Raw genomic sequence first — 12525 nt, 5'->3', positions numbered from 1 at the left:
ACTCTAGTATTCTTCAGAAACTTGGGGAGCACAGGTACCAACAAAAGAGAGATAATGGAACACAATTGTGCAATACTATTTTTCACAAAGTAGTAATTTGATGTAGTCACACTCACAATATACAAACTGCCTGCAACAGACTAAGCAAATAATGAGTACTTAAATTAGTAATATAATAACCACTAACGGTGCTAGGGACTAGAAGTAATATAACAATGAAAAGAAAAAGAAAAGCGTCCCAACTCAGCACTCAAGTATACTAAGAACAAATATCAAAGAAAATTATGATTTATTTAACAGCACAAATAATCAAACAGACAGTAAATCAAATGGTTCTACCTATTTGATTTTTTTTTTTTAAGTGGAGAGGATGATATAGTGTAGGTAAGGAAAAAATTTCAAACTCGATTACAAGAATTCAAACTTATAAACAATAACAGGCAACATTGCTATGTACAGTACAGTGATAATTTTTGTATTAAACACGATGTGTCATTTGTACCCACCACTGAGAATGATTGTTCTGTATGAGCATTAAGCTGTAAACGTTTCGCATTTTTACTCTTTGAAAATGAAATGCCTTTTTCTTCACAAGAACTCAATTACCTTGACATTGAGGGCATCTACCATGTAGAGAATTGTATTGACAATAATACAACTGTTATAGGTATATAGTGCAGAACATTTTTTACTTGAACTGACAGAATGCGTTATAGTAAAAAGCAAGTTCTTATCAACGAAAAATCACATGGTCTAAATGTACCGGTTTAAGGTGTGTATACAGACAAATAACCCATACAGTTCAGATCACGATGATCATCTGGCAACAGGCTGCATATCGGTTGCTTTGCTCACAAGAATCAGATAGACTTAGCAAGACTTTTAGACACTTCAAGTAGTTTATTTATAATATTTAACCTTCTCTACCTGTCTTTGAACACTGTTGCCTTAGCATCCTCATCTTTCAAAACATTAATACTTAGGCTGTCTTGGAAATGATGGATCAGTGTAGTCTCCTAAAACTAGTCAAACAATTAGACTTTCTGACCGACCTGTGTAGCATTACTGATATGAACTCCCTTACACAGCACAGTACAACATTTGTACTTTGGGAAAATTACTGAAGGGGAGTACCCCTCATACCTGAAGACAACCAACTTTTTAAGTAAAGAACAACAAAGGTTACTGCTATGGATCAAATGTTCTTACACACAGTACACCAATATGTCATTTGTTCAAACAGCTATAGAGTATTTAGGCACAATACATAGATGATGCTTTAATTATCTGAAAAGAAGATCTGAATTTGATTAGGAATTAAAAATTTGTGATCTTATCATTAGATTCAACATTTCTTAGGACACATACACTGTTCACTACTTAGATATAAAAGTCTAAAAATATCACTGCATTATCACCTTTCCCAAATTAAATAATTTTGGGATCCAAGCAGAGGGCACTAAATTAAAACTTCTACATACCTTTAATCATTCAGCAATTCATCCATCAGTATGGAAGAAGATACAGGAAGGTAAAAATAATTATGAACCTTGAACAACCACCAGAATTTGTGTTGGGGTCCAACAATGATCAATATTAAAAAAAAAATTGAGTGATTTGACATTTTAAATGGCTATGGAGCCTACCCAACTGATATTACATTTGTATTCTGAGGTTTCTAATAAGAAAAAGTGAAAACAGATAGTTAATTACATTTAAGCACCCATCTCTATCTGTAAAATTTTCATAGATGCCAATAATTTATGTATTACTGAAGGTTCATAAGTTACAATGGCCTCCAAAGGCCACTAGTTTCCTCTAACCTATCTCTCTTGGAACCTGTTTTTTTAAATCAATATTTTATTAATCATATTTAGAATGTACCATTGTATACTAGAGATTGCCAGGTGTAAGGATTGGACATCGGTCCCGTCCCTGTTACGTGTCCCATGATGAGACGGGTGGCGCGCCTCACACTGAGGTTATGCACAGGCACCATGCTGCTAGGCTAAAGGACAATACATGGATTGGGCTCAGGCTCCACCCTCGTGATGCACCCTGTGACGTCTTGGGTGATGGGCTTCACAAGGAAGCTACACACAAGCACCATGCTTCCCCTACCAGGATCTGGCTTAGGCTCCGCCCCCGTGACGTGCCGCTTGATGCCACGGAGAACGTTCCTCACGCTCAGGTGACTACACGCCGGCGTTGCGTTACCAGGGACACACATAGGGTTAGTGCTATCAACGATTACTCCACACCTGCGGTACACTCCGCCCCTGCTTACCAGTGGACAGAAAATGTCTGATCATTCATTGCCTAGATCTTTGTGCAGTCCTGCCATTGCTACCAGTCCTTTATATGCTCAAACATCCCTGCTGCAAGTTGGCTGAGCATAACCTTTGTTATTGTGACGTAGTGCTTGCCTCAAGCACCTTGCGGTCTTTCCTTGCCTTGTGCATTCTACCTGTTGCCTTTCTTGTAGTACCTTGACCTCGGATTGTACCTGGACCTCTGCCTTCTCTGACCCTTGACTTCAACTTGCATTTGGACTCCCACCTTCTCTACTCCTGGACCCCGGCTACACACAATGACCATCTGACTTCCCTACTCCTGGACCCCGGCTACGCACAACAACCATCTGACTTCTCCAATCCTAGACCATGGCGAGTATCACGACCATTCTGACCTCTCCTACCCTGACCTGGCTACACGACTATCATTCTGCACTCCGGACACAGTTTTGCGGTTGTAGATTGATATACACCAATATCCCCACCTCAGCCTCGTGGTCCCGTCCTGTTTAAGGTGAGCACCCGTTACAGTATGCTCAGCCCCACAAACATGGGCCCTGCTGAGGGGGGTCGAGTCTTGAACATGCTCTCTAACATGTTTGACAAATTGGAGAAATATCTTGACCAGAATAGTCAGCGTATGGAGCAACTCCAATGTGCTGCATTCTGTAAGGACTTTTTGTTTACATTCTCCACTGGCAAAGCATTCCACTGAGCCCTCACTGACAGGGATCATGGGATTCCCCAAACCCACGGACACCCGCTGATGGCTGCATACCCCAACGGTTTAAAATGAATGTGGTGGTTATTCCTACAAAGGACTGGACTGTGTGGCATGACACTTAGGCAGTCTCTGAAGTATAAAGAACTCGTTTACTTTTGCCGAAACTAACGATTACCTGAGGGAGATAAACCAGTTTAAAATCTGCAGCAGCTACCGTGGGAATAAAGAAGGATCTATGCGCATGCGCATAGACACTTTTAGGACTAACTCATTCAGAAGGTCCGGCGCATGCCCAGATGCACACATGATTCCCATTAGCAGCAGAGAAGTGGCACAATCAATCTACAAACAGTCTTACTAGGGGGAACAAAACCTGAATATTGTATTAATTATACTACTGACTCAAGGTGTAAATTACCACGTTGGCATTATTCTATTAATAATTGTGCTAACAATTAGCTAGGATTAGCAGTTATAACTAAATTGCAAAAAACCTGCCCACAGCTATAGCTCATTTTTCAACACTATGAGCACACAGTAAAACTCCTTATTTATCCAGTTTGTTGCTAAAACTTGGCTGGATATCTCTATTCTCCTTATAGGCAACAAAGTTGCCACTCCCATGGTTAATGGATTAGATACTATAGTACACATACAGCTCCCTGGAATACATCCCAGTATATTTTCAATCACCAGGTTTTAAGGCATATATCCGGAGACAATAGTCACTATGACTGTATCAATAAAAGGGAACTACAGAGTGTAACTTTACCCTCTATCTGATCTCTGGATAACGGCGGAGCGCATTACTTACACTACTGGCTGAGAGAGAAGCACCCCACACAGCAAACTTCTTACACGCTATATCAATTAATGTGTGGCTTATTTTATTTCAATATACCCAATTAAAGCATTTTATCCTATACAACCATTTCTATTTATGAGGAGTCGTGCACCGCCTTTGGGATCTCTGCACCTCATACCACCTGGTACAATTGCTTATTATCATCATTTTTCATGTATATATTTAGTTTCTATAGCATTTAAAGCTATGGTTGACCCTCAATTCCAATTATTCATACTTACGGTTTCTGAGAGCATGCAGTAAGGGCCTTTGAACCATTCCCTCCTTCTTTTTGTTTACTTATTTCCCTTAGGGCACCTACCTACATTTTGTATATAATATACATTCTTCCAATTTCTCACAAGAAGAGTATGAAAATTTCACTCAGAAACCGTTCCTTTGAGTCAGAGGCGTTTAATGAACCATAGTGGTATAGTATATGGGAGCTGCTGTGAACTTAGCACAAGGAAACCAAACATTAAAATATCATGTATCATAGTAAAATTTTCATCACTGAATGGCTCAATGGAAATAAAGGTGCTGCTGGTTGCCATATTGTCTTACAAGGAGGATATTATTCTCACAGAAAAAAAAATGAAGAAAATAAAAGTTAGAACAGAGGTTGGCCTCACATGTAAAAGCAGTGGTATTGTGTTCTGCGAGACACAATTCAAACGCCCAGGTTGTTACTTCAAATTAACACTATTTTAATTACAATTGCACTATCCTGAAATAAATATATACTTTCTTCTGATGTCATTGTGTGACTTACTATGAATTTCTCACTGCTCTTTGTCATACAATCCTGGTGACATTTGCCAATCACACGCTGCCTGCTACTCTACCCCACACTACCTCACCCAAACTCAAAATGAACATGTTTTTTTTTAAATGAAATTTTTGCATATGACAATTATTAGGTCAAACATGTATTTGAAAAAGTAGCATTGCTGTAGGGAAGCTCTAATTATTTCGTTTTTTAAATGACAAAAAAAAGCTGTTAGTGATCTTGGACAAGAATAATCCATTTTGATTGCATAAAAGTTCGTTGCTTTAAAAAATAAATAATAATAAAAAAAGAACAAATCATACAATTGTGCTATACACTTGTTCTTCATATCCCAATTGTATTATATTGTATGTCTTTATTTATATAGCGCCATTAATGTACATAGCGCTTCACAGCAGTAATACACGTGGTAATCAAATAAATAACAGATAATATAAATAACAGATCATGGGAATAAGTGCTTTAGACATAAAAGTAACATTAAGGAAGAGGAATGAGTCTCCTATGACATTCATTTATCTGCATGCACGCACAGCATTAAGGACACTGGCACCTGACTAGCATCACCTCTTTCTACCAATACAGAACTACAAATGCAATCATTGCTTTGGCAAAATGAACACAAGAGGGCGCTCAAGCTCTCGTCCGTCTAGAGCCGACAACACAGCGGCCACGCCCCCTCCTCCTGTAGAGTTCTACTGGAGACCGTGCTGACTCTGCCAATCCCTGCGCCGCGATTGTCCTGACGTCAGTACCGACGTTTCTCCACGTTTCAGAGGAGGGGGGAGAGTGGAAGGCGATGTTTAACGAGCGAATGAATCGGACGCAGACGCCAGCGTATTTATTTACGTTTATAAAACGGTAAAGGCGTCCCAGTGATCACCGTTAACGATATGTAAATAAAGCAGACCGTGTCGGAAGGTGAGTGTGGCCGCGTGTATTGGGATGTGTTTATTTTTATTTTTTTTCTATTTGAATGAAGGGTCGGTGGGCGAGGCGGGAAGCGGGTCTGCGAATGTAAGGCGGGTTATCAGACGCTGGGGGAGCTGCGCAGGACGGGGGCAGAGCGGGACTGTGATATATACTCCATAGCTCCGGGGGGATGGGAAGAAGGTTGTGGGGGGAGGGAAGGGGAGCCGCCATGTTATCACGCAGCGAGGGGCGAGGAGCGAGGAGGGGCTTGTGCCCTGCAGGCTAGCATAGGGGGGAGGGGGACAGGGGCTGCAGAAACACTGCACCGGGCAGCAGCAGCAGCAGCAGCAGCATAACTCTATGTCTTTGTTATTTGACGTCTCTGTTGCGTCCTTCTCTGTTGCGTCCCTGTGAATCATTCACAGCTCGTTCACTCCGTTTCCCTTTTTAATAAGGTAAACATGCTGGGCAATCTGCGGGACACAAAGTGTGACCGTGTCTGGCCCTGACATTAACCATGTTCTTCCCGTGTAAGTTTATGGGGAGGATTGTGTCACATGGTGGCTGGAAGTGTGCTTGGGTATGCAGTGGTGTGAGAGGGCAATATTAAAACGGGATTAAGGTTTGGGTTATAAATAGTAAGGTGGCTTTATTTTGTTCCAACTTTTTTATTGCAATTTTAACACTGCATACGTTTTAAATTCGGGGGGTTGCTGCAGCTATTATGCAAATTGATGTATTTACAGTAGTTCGAGTTGTGCAATTGCATTAAACCAATCTAGCAGTTTATATATATATATATATATATATATATATATATATATATTTTTTTTTTAAATCACATTTTGTAACTAGTTGACTGTTTGATTGCTAATAAGTCATTTACATGGTGTAAAAGTATCTATCTCACTCCACAAAGTGCATGTTAAATGTTATGGTCAGATTTGGTTGGGGGAGGTAGTTGGGTAGAACTACAGTTTCAAATGGTATGGTGTTCTTTTTAATCTATACTCAAAGCCTTAGGTGTTTGCTGTCAATGCAATGTTAAACGTGAGCTTCAGCCAAAATATTAGATATATAAAGTTGTTGGCAACCCACTTTTCTTGTGTTCTAATTAAACATGTCAACCACTTTCTGCACATTAAAAATAAGAACAGTTATGGTTTGGAGTACAGTGAGAGAAAACAGTATTCCTGTTTCTGTGTGAGCTTAGCCATTTTTGTAGTTTTTTGGTGAATGCAGGATTCCATGAAGCAGCATTATGGGCTGTTTATTTATTCTTTCAAGTGGATAGTCTCTTAATGCCAAGCTGTTTTGGTCTTCTAACACTGGAGTCATTTTCTCTCTGGTGCCATCTAGCAAAGAAATAGTTACTAACCGGAAGCTGCTGACAATCCAATAATTATTGGTGGAATTTGAGACATTTCTTCACAGCTATTTCATGTAGTAAAGTAATTATATCCATATACAGCTTTCAAATATATATTGCTAATAATTAACCATAGAACTGTAGCATGTGGCATTGTTTCCTCCGATAACACAACATATCCGGTTATAATGCAATCACAGTTTACATAGGATTCAGTGGTGATGCAGATCAGAAGACACCCACGATTATACAACAAAACCTGCACCTCCTATGTACATCTATCAAACTTTATGGTTAATTCAAGCCTTTCGGTGTGTTCGCTGACATTAAGGCCATTATTCAGCATCTTGTGAAGCTGCTTCTCTGTGCAGAAGATTGTAATCCAATTCACTTGAAACAAGTTAATGTCCAGCATATGGAAGTTGCTTCACAGCATATTTAGTAGGGGCTAGTAATAAGCAATAGTTACAAAATCAAAGCTTGGTATTGGGGTGGAGCAGAATACTTTTCCATGGCAGATGTGTACAGTTTATGCCATTTTGTGTGGATTACAAATTCTTTTAATATTGAACTGTCTCAATTTTAACAATTCAGATATGGCCCACCAGTCAAGTAATACTTGCCAATTTGTCATCTTACAATTATGGTGGATGTTTTTGAGTCTTTGAAACAAACATTTTGAATGGAAATGCTTCCATAATGCTAGACATTTACATCTAGCTTATTGGAGCATGAGATGTTTTTTTTTTTATCTGCCTGAGAATTTTTAAGGACCTATTCTTTGTTTCAATGCAGTAAAACTGGGTCACCTTTTTCGTGAAGTCGCTGCCAGGTCAGAACAACTATGCTAAATGGTAGCGTAACAAACCAATTTTTCCTGCCCATGAGTTTAGTATTTCACATTGATATTTTTTGGCGAGAGTGTCATGATAATGTAAATCTTTGAAACAAATCTTTACTTTCATGTAGAAATGATAAATGGGATGAAAGTCACGGCAAAGAGATTTATTTTCTTCAATAGACCCAATGATTATAATTGCCATTTTTGGTCTAGTGTCGGCACTAAATACAAATCAATGAACATAAGTACCTGTGCACTTATGCATGTGTATGTTTAAGAATGGAGTTGGTCTCACAATACCCATACAAAAACAGTTAAAGCAGGATTGCATAGGACAGCATCAAGAAGTTTATGGATGATCTGAAGAATTAATTGTTCTTAAAGGAAAGAAAAAAAGAATGGTTTTCGAAAGCTTGTCTTAAAAAAATGTAATGGCTGTCCAAAGAGAGGAATGCTCAATATTATTGAGGTAACTTATTTTTGCAGATTACCATCATAAAGAAAACTATACCGACATAAAGTGGTGTTTGCATCTAAAAATCGATATTCTGGTAAGGTTCTGTGGTAGAACAGAACTACATCACTATAATAAACTCAATTGTGAAGCTTGAGATGCAACTTTAAAACACCTTTCTAGAAAGGTACATCATGGAAATGTAACTCTTGAGGTACTTTATGGCATACCCTGTACATCATAAGGTCTGGCACACCAGGGGTGCTTGACATACAAAAACGTCATCCTGTTTTTGCGTTTTTTCTGTCGGGACATCACGTTCACCTTCATCAAAGTGAAATGGCCATGATTTGAAACAGAAGTGGAGCCCACGTGACTTAAGTTTATATTACTGGAGTATCGGTTGCGATTATGTGGGAGCTTGCTGCCAGTCTCCTGGCAGTGAAAAGGTTAATGCAATGTGTTGGATTATACTCTTAAGTATAGAAACGGCATGTTTGTTTTGCGTTGTCCTTGTATTAGAAAGAACGAGACTGCAGTATATTGCGAGGTTACAGAGGGGGGTCGCAAGTGCTAATCACGTACTTATATGGGTAGTTTCCTGCATATTTTATTTTTTTTCGCATTTTTAAATTTTCACAAAAATGCAGCCCCAGTACCATGCCTTATGTGCTCTGACAGTTCAGATGTAGAAACCAGCTAGCCCTCTTCAAGCCCTTAGAGCAATCCTTCTCTCCGGCAATACATGTAGTCTCTCATCGCCTCTCTTCCTTCCTACTTATGTCTCTCCTTGACACTATTCCTTCTCACCATCTCCATTCCTTCTCTTACACTGTGGCCACCTTAACACACCTTTTCACTCGTTTTCTCTCAGCAATGGCTCAATTCGCTCGTCTTTAAAGGCTGCCTTAATCGCACCTATACTAAAGAAGCCCTATTGCCTAATCTCCCTTTTTGTATTTCACTTGAACAATGTGTGTTATTACATACTTGTGTTCCTTTCTTCTAACTCTGTCTTTTTAAAAGCCCACAGTTTGGATTCTGTCCTAACCACTCCACTGAGACTTGTAAAAGTTGACAATCATTTTTTGAACATTAATTCCCAGGGGGCAGCTTTACCTGACCTTGCAACATTTAATTATAGAAAATACATTTTAAACTAGGATGGAGGGGGGAGGGGAATGAAACAGATAATGAACTAAATAGACTAGATGAGGAAACAAGGGGTTATATTGGTAGAATGGGGGCAAGTGCGAGTTTGACAAGCAGCAAGACACCCATACTAAATACAGATAATACTAGAAAACTTCTAAAGACTAAACAAAATTGGCGCCGAAAGGAAGGAGCAGATAAGATAATAGTACATTTATAACAAAAAAGAGGGAAATCCCATCAATTAGATTGTAAGCTCTTCGGAGCAGGGACTCCTCTTGCGAAATGTTACTCTTATGTCTGAAGCTCTTATTCCCATGATCTGTTGTTGCTATATAAATAAAAATATACATACAAGATTCACGAACTCCATAACGGGGCACTCTGAGTTGGTACATTTTTTTTTTATCTAATCAAATTATTAAATATGCAATTGATGTTAGAACAAACAAGACAAAATATAATAACACTAAAAAACATGTAAGTGGACCATCCCCAAAGAAAGTCACAACGGTAATATAAATGAAAAGCTGTAAAGCACCCTAAAAATGTCATAATAGTAGGGTGACAAAAGAGCACCTCAGATAATATTGAAGGTACTAAAACCTCAGTGATTCCTAAGGTCCAGGAGGGGTTAATGAATGACCTCTCCTGAAAAATTGGATATCTGCACAGCCAGCTGGATAGATGGAAAAAAATGTACATAACCTCAAGACCGCGCATATATATAAATACACGTCAATAGGTAACGTGTGTGTGTGTGTGTGTGTGGTAAACCCTGGTGGAAAAGCTGTAATAGTGTCAACTAGAAACACGTAGCAACAAATCATTATGGGATTCTCTACATTTCTAATTGGCTCTCATACATTTCTATTCCCGCATATTACATTTCATAGAGGTACTTTTCCTTTCTACTAATTATATAATTCTTCCCATTGTTTAATACTTTATCTGGGAACATGATTTGTTGCTAAGTATTTTTAGTTGACATTGTAACTATTACAGCTTTCCCACCAGGGTTTACTATACACACGTGTTGTTACCTGTTGACAAGTGTGTGTGGTCTTGAGGTTAGGTAACCCCTCCAAATAAGCGGCTTGAAAAAATTATAGAAAATAAGGCACCTGGCGCCGATGGCATACATCCAAGAGTTCTCAAGGAGTTAAGTTCAGTAATAGCCAAACCATTACATTTAATATTCAAGGGCTCAATTTCCACAGGCTCAGTACCACAAGATTGGCATAAAACAGATATGGTGCCTATATTTAAAAAGGGAGCTAGATCACAACTGGGGAATTACAGACTTATATGCTTGACTTCAATAGTGGGGAAGCTACTTGAAGGTTTAATACGGGATAATATTCAGGAATACCTTATGGAAAACAAAATTATTAGTAATAGTCAGCATGGATTTATGAAGGATAAATCATGCCTAACTAATCTTATTTGTTTCTTTGAGGAGGTAAGTAGGAATTTAGACCAGGGTAATGCAGTTGATGTGGTCTACTTGGATTTTGCAATGGCTTTTGATACGGTTCCATATGAAAGGTTGGTATGCAAAATAAAGCAGATTGGACTCAGTAAAAATATAAGCACCTGGATTGAAAACTGGTTGAAGGACGGACAGCAGAGGGTTGTCCTAAATGTAACCTTTTCAGGTTGGGCTAAGGTTGTGAGTGGAGTACTTAGGTATCAGTGCTGGGACCCCTACTTTTTAATTTGTTTATTAATGACCTTGAGGTTGGCATCAAGAGCAAAGTCTCCATCTTTGCTGATGATACTAAATTGTGTAAATTAGTAGGATCAGAGCAGGATGTAATTTTTCTCCAGAAGGACTTGGAGAGACTGGAAATGTGGGCAGGTAAATTGCAGATGAGCTTTAATACAGATAAAGGAAAGGTTATGCATTTGGGAAGTAAGAATAAACTGGCGACTTACAAACTAAATGGGGATACATTAGGGGAATCCTTGATGGAGAAGGATTTAGGAGTGCTTGTAGACAGCAGGCTTAGCAATAGTCCCAAAGTCATACTGTAGCTGCAAAGGCAAATACGATCTTATCTTGCATTAAACGGGCAATGGATGGAAGATAAGTAAATATAATTGTGTCCCTTTTTATAAAGCATTAGTGAGACCACACCTTGAATATGAAGTACAATTTTGGGCACCAATCCTAAGAAAAAAGACATGGAACTAGTGCAGAGAAGAGCTACCAAATTAATAAAGGGGGTGGACAATCTAACTTATGAGAGGCCAGCTAAATCAGATTTATTTACATTAGAAAAGAGGCGTTCAAAAGTGGATATGATAACTATATACAAATATATTTGGGGATAGTACAAGGAGCTTTCAAAATAACTATCCCAAGGATTGTACAAATAACTTGGGGGTCATACCTTAAGGTTGGAGGAAAGGAAATTTCACCAGCAACAAAGGAAAGGGTTCTTTACAGTAAGGGGAGTTGAAATGTAGAATTCATTACCCATGGAGACTGTGATGGCAGATACAATAGATTTGTTCAAAAACAGTTGGACATCTTTTTTAGAAAGGACAGGTATATAACAAATAAGTAAACATGGGAAGGATGTTGATCCAGGGAGTAATCCGATTGCCAATTCTTGGAGTCAGGAAGGAATTTATCTTTCCCCATATGAGAGATCATTGGATCTTATGTCACTGGGGTTTTTTGTTTGCCTTCCTCTGGATCAATATGTAAGTATAGATCTAGGATCTGTCTAAATTTAGCATGGGTTGAACTTGATGGACGTATGTCTTTTTAAAAAAAAATTTTTTCCCAACCTCATCAACTATGTAATTGCACCCTTCACAGACTGCACTCTTGGAATTTGAGACACTGCTCTTTCATGTTTCATCTCCAAGCTTACATATCAGGATCTTTTCTATGGCCTCTGGTCTTTTCCCCTACGCTCCCTCCCCTCCTTTCTACTACTAATACATGTATTTAGCCTTCAGTGCCATCTGTATAGTGATGACACCAAAGTTTATATTTTCTTTTCTCACCTCTTATGTACTCTTCGGTCTGTCACTAACCGCTCTTCTTCTTTCTCTTCCTGGATATCTGATCACTGACGCAATCTTAAACTAAAGTTAGAATTTTGCAACCCTCCAACTCTTAACTATTTTC

The 12525-nt window shown here is 38.8% G+C and overlaps 1 protein-coding gene across 3 annotated transcripts in view; it reads left to right on the top strand.

Moving 5' to 3' along the window:
• Nucleotides 1-12525, top strand: part of ZNF518B (zinc finger protein 518B) — a 62376-nt gene that overhangs the window by 34243 nt on the left and 15608 nt on the right. The window contains exon 1 of one of the 3 annotated variants that reach the window (XM_075569333.1): nucleotides 5353-5573. The exons of 1 other annotated variant lie outside the window; for it this stretch is intronic. The gene's annotated coding sequence lies outside the window, so the exon portion shown is untranslated. Of the gene's footprint in view, nucleotides 1-5352; nucleotides 5574-5896; nucleotides 6020-12525 lie in introns of those variants that run through there. One more of the 3 variants, XM_075569337.1, reaches the window with a different exon arrangement.

The sequence above is a fragment of the Ascaphus truei genome, chromosome 1 (genome assembly GCF_040206685.1).
Source record: "Ascaphus truei isolate aAscTru1 chromosome 1, aAscTru1.hap1, whole genome shotgun sequence".
NCBI classification, from domain to species: Eukaryota; Metazoa; Chordata; class Amphibia; order Anura; family Ascaphidae; genus Ascaphus; species Ascaphus truei.
This window is presented reverse-complemented; position numbering and strand designations above follow the sequence as displayed.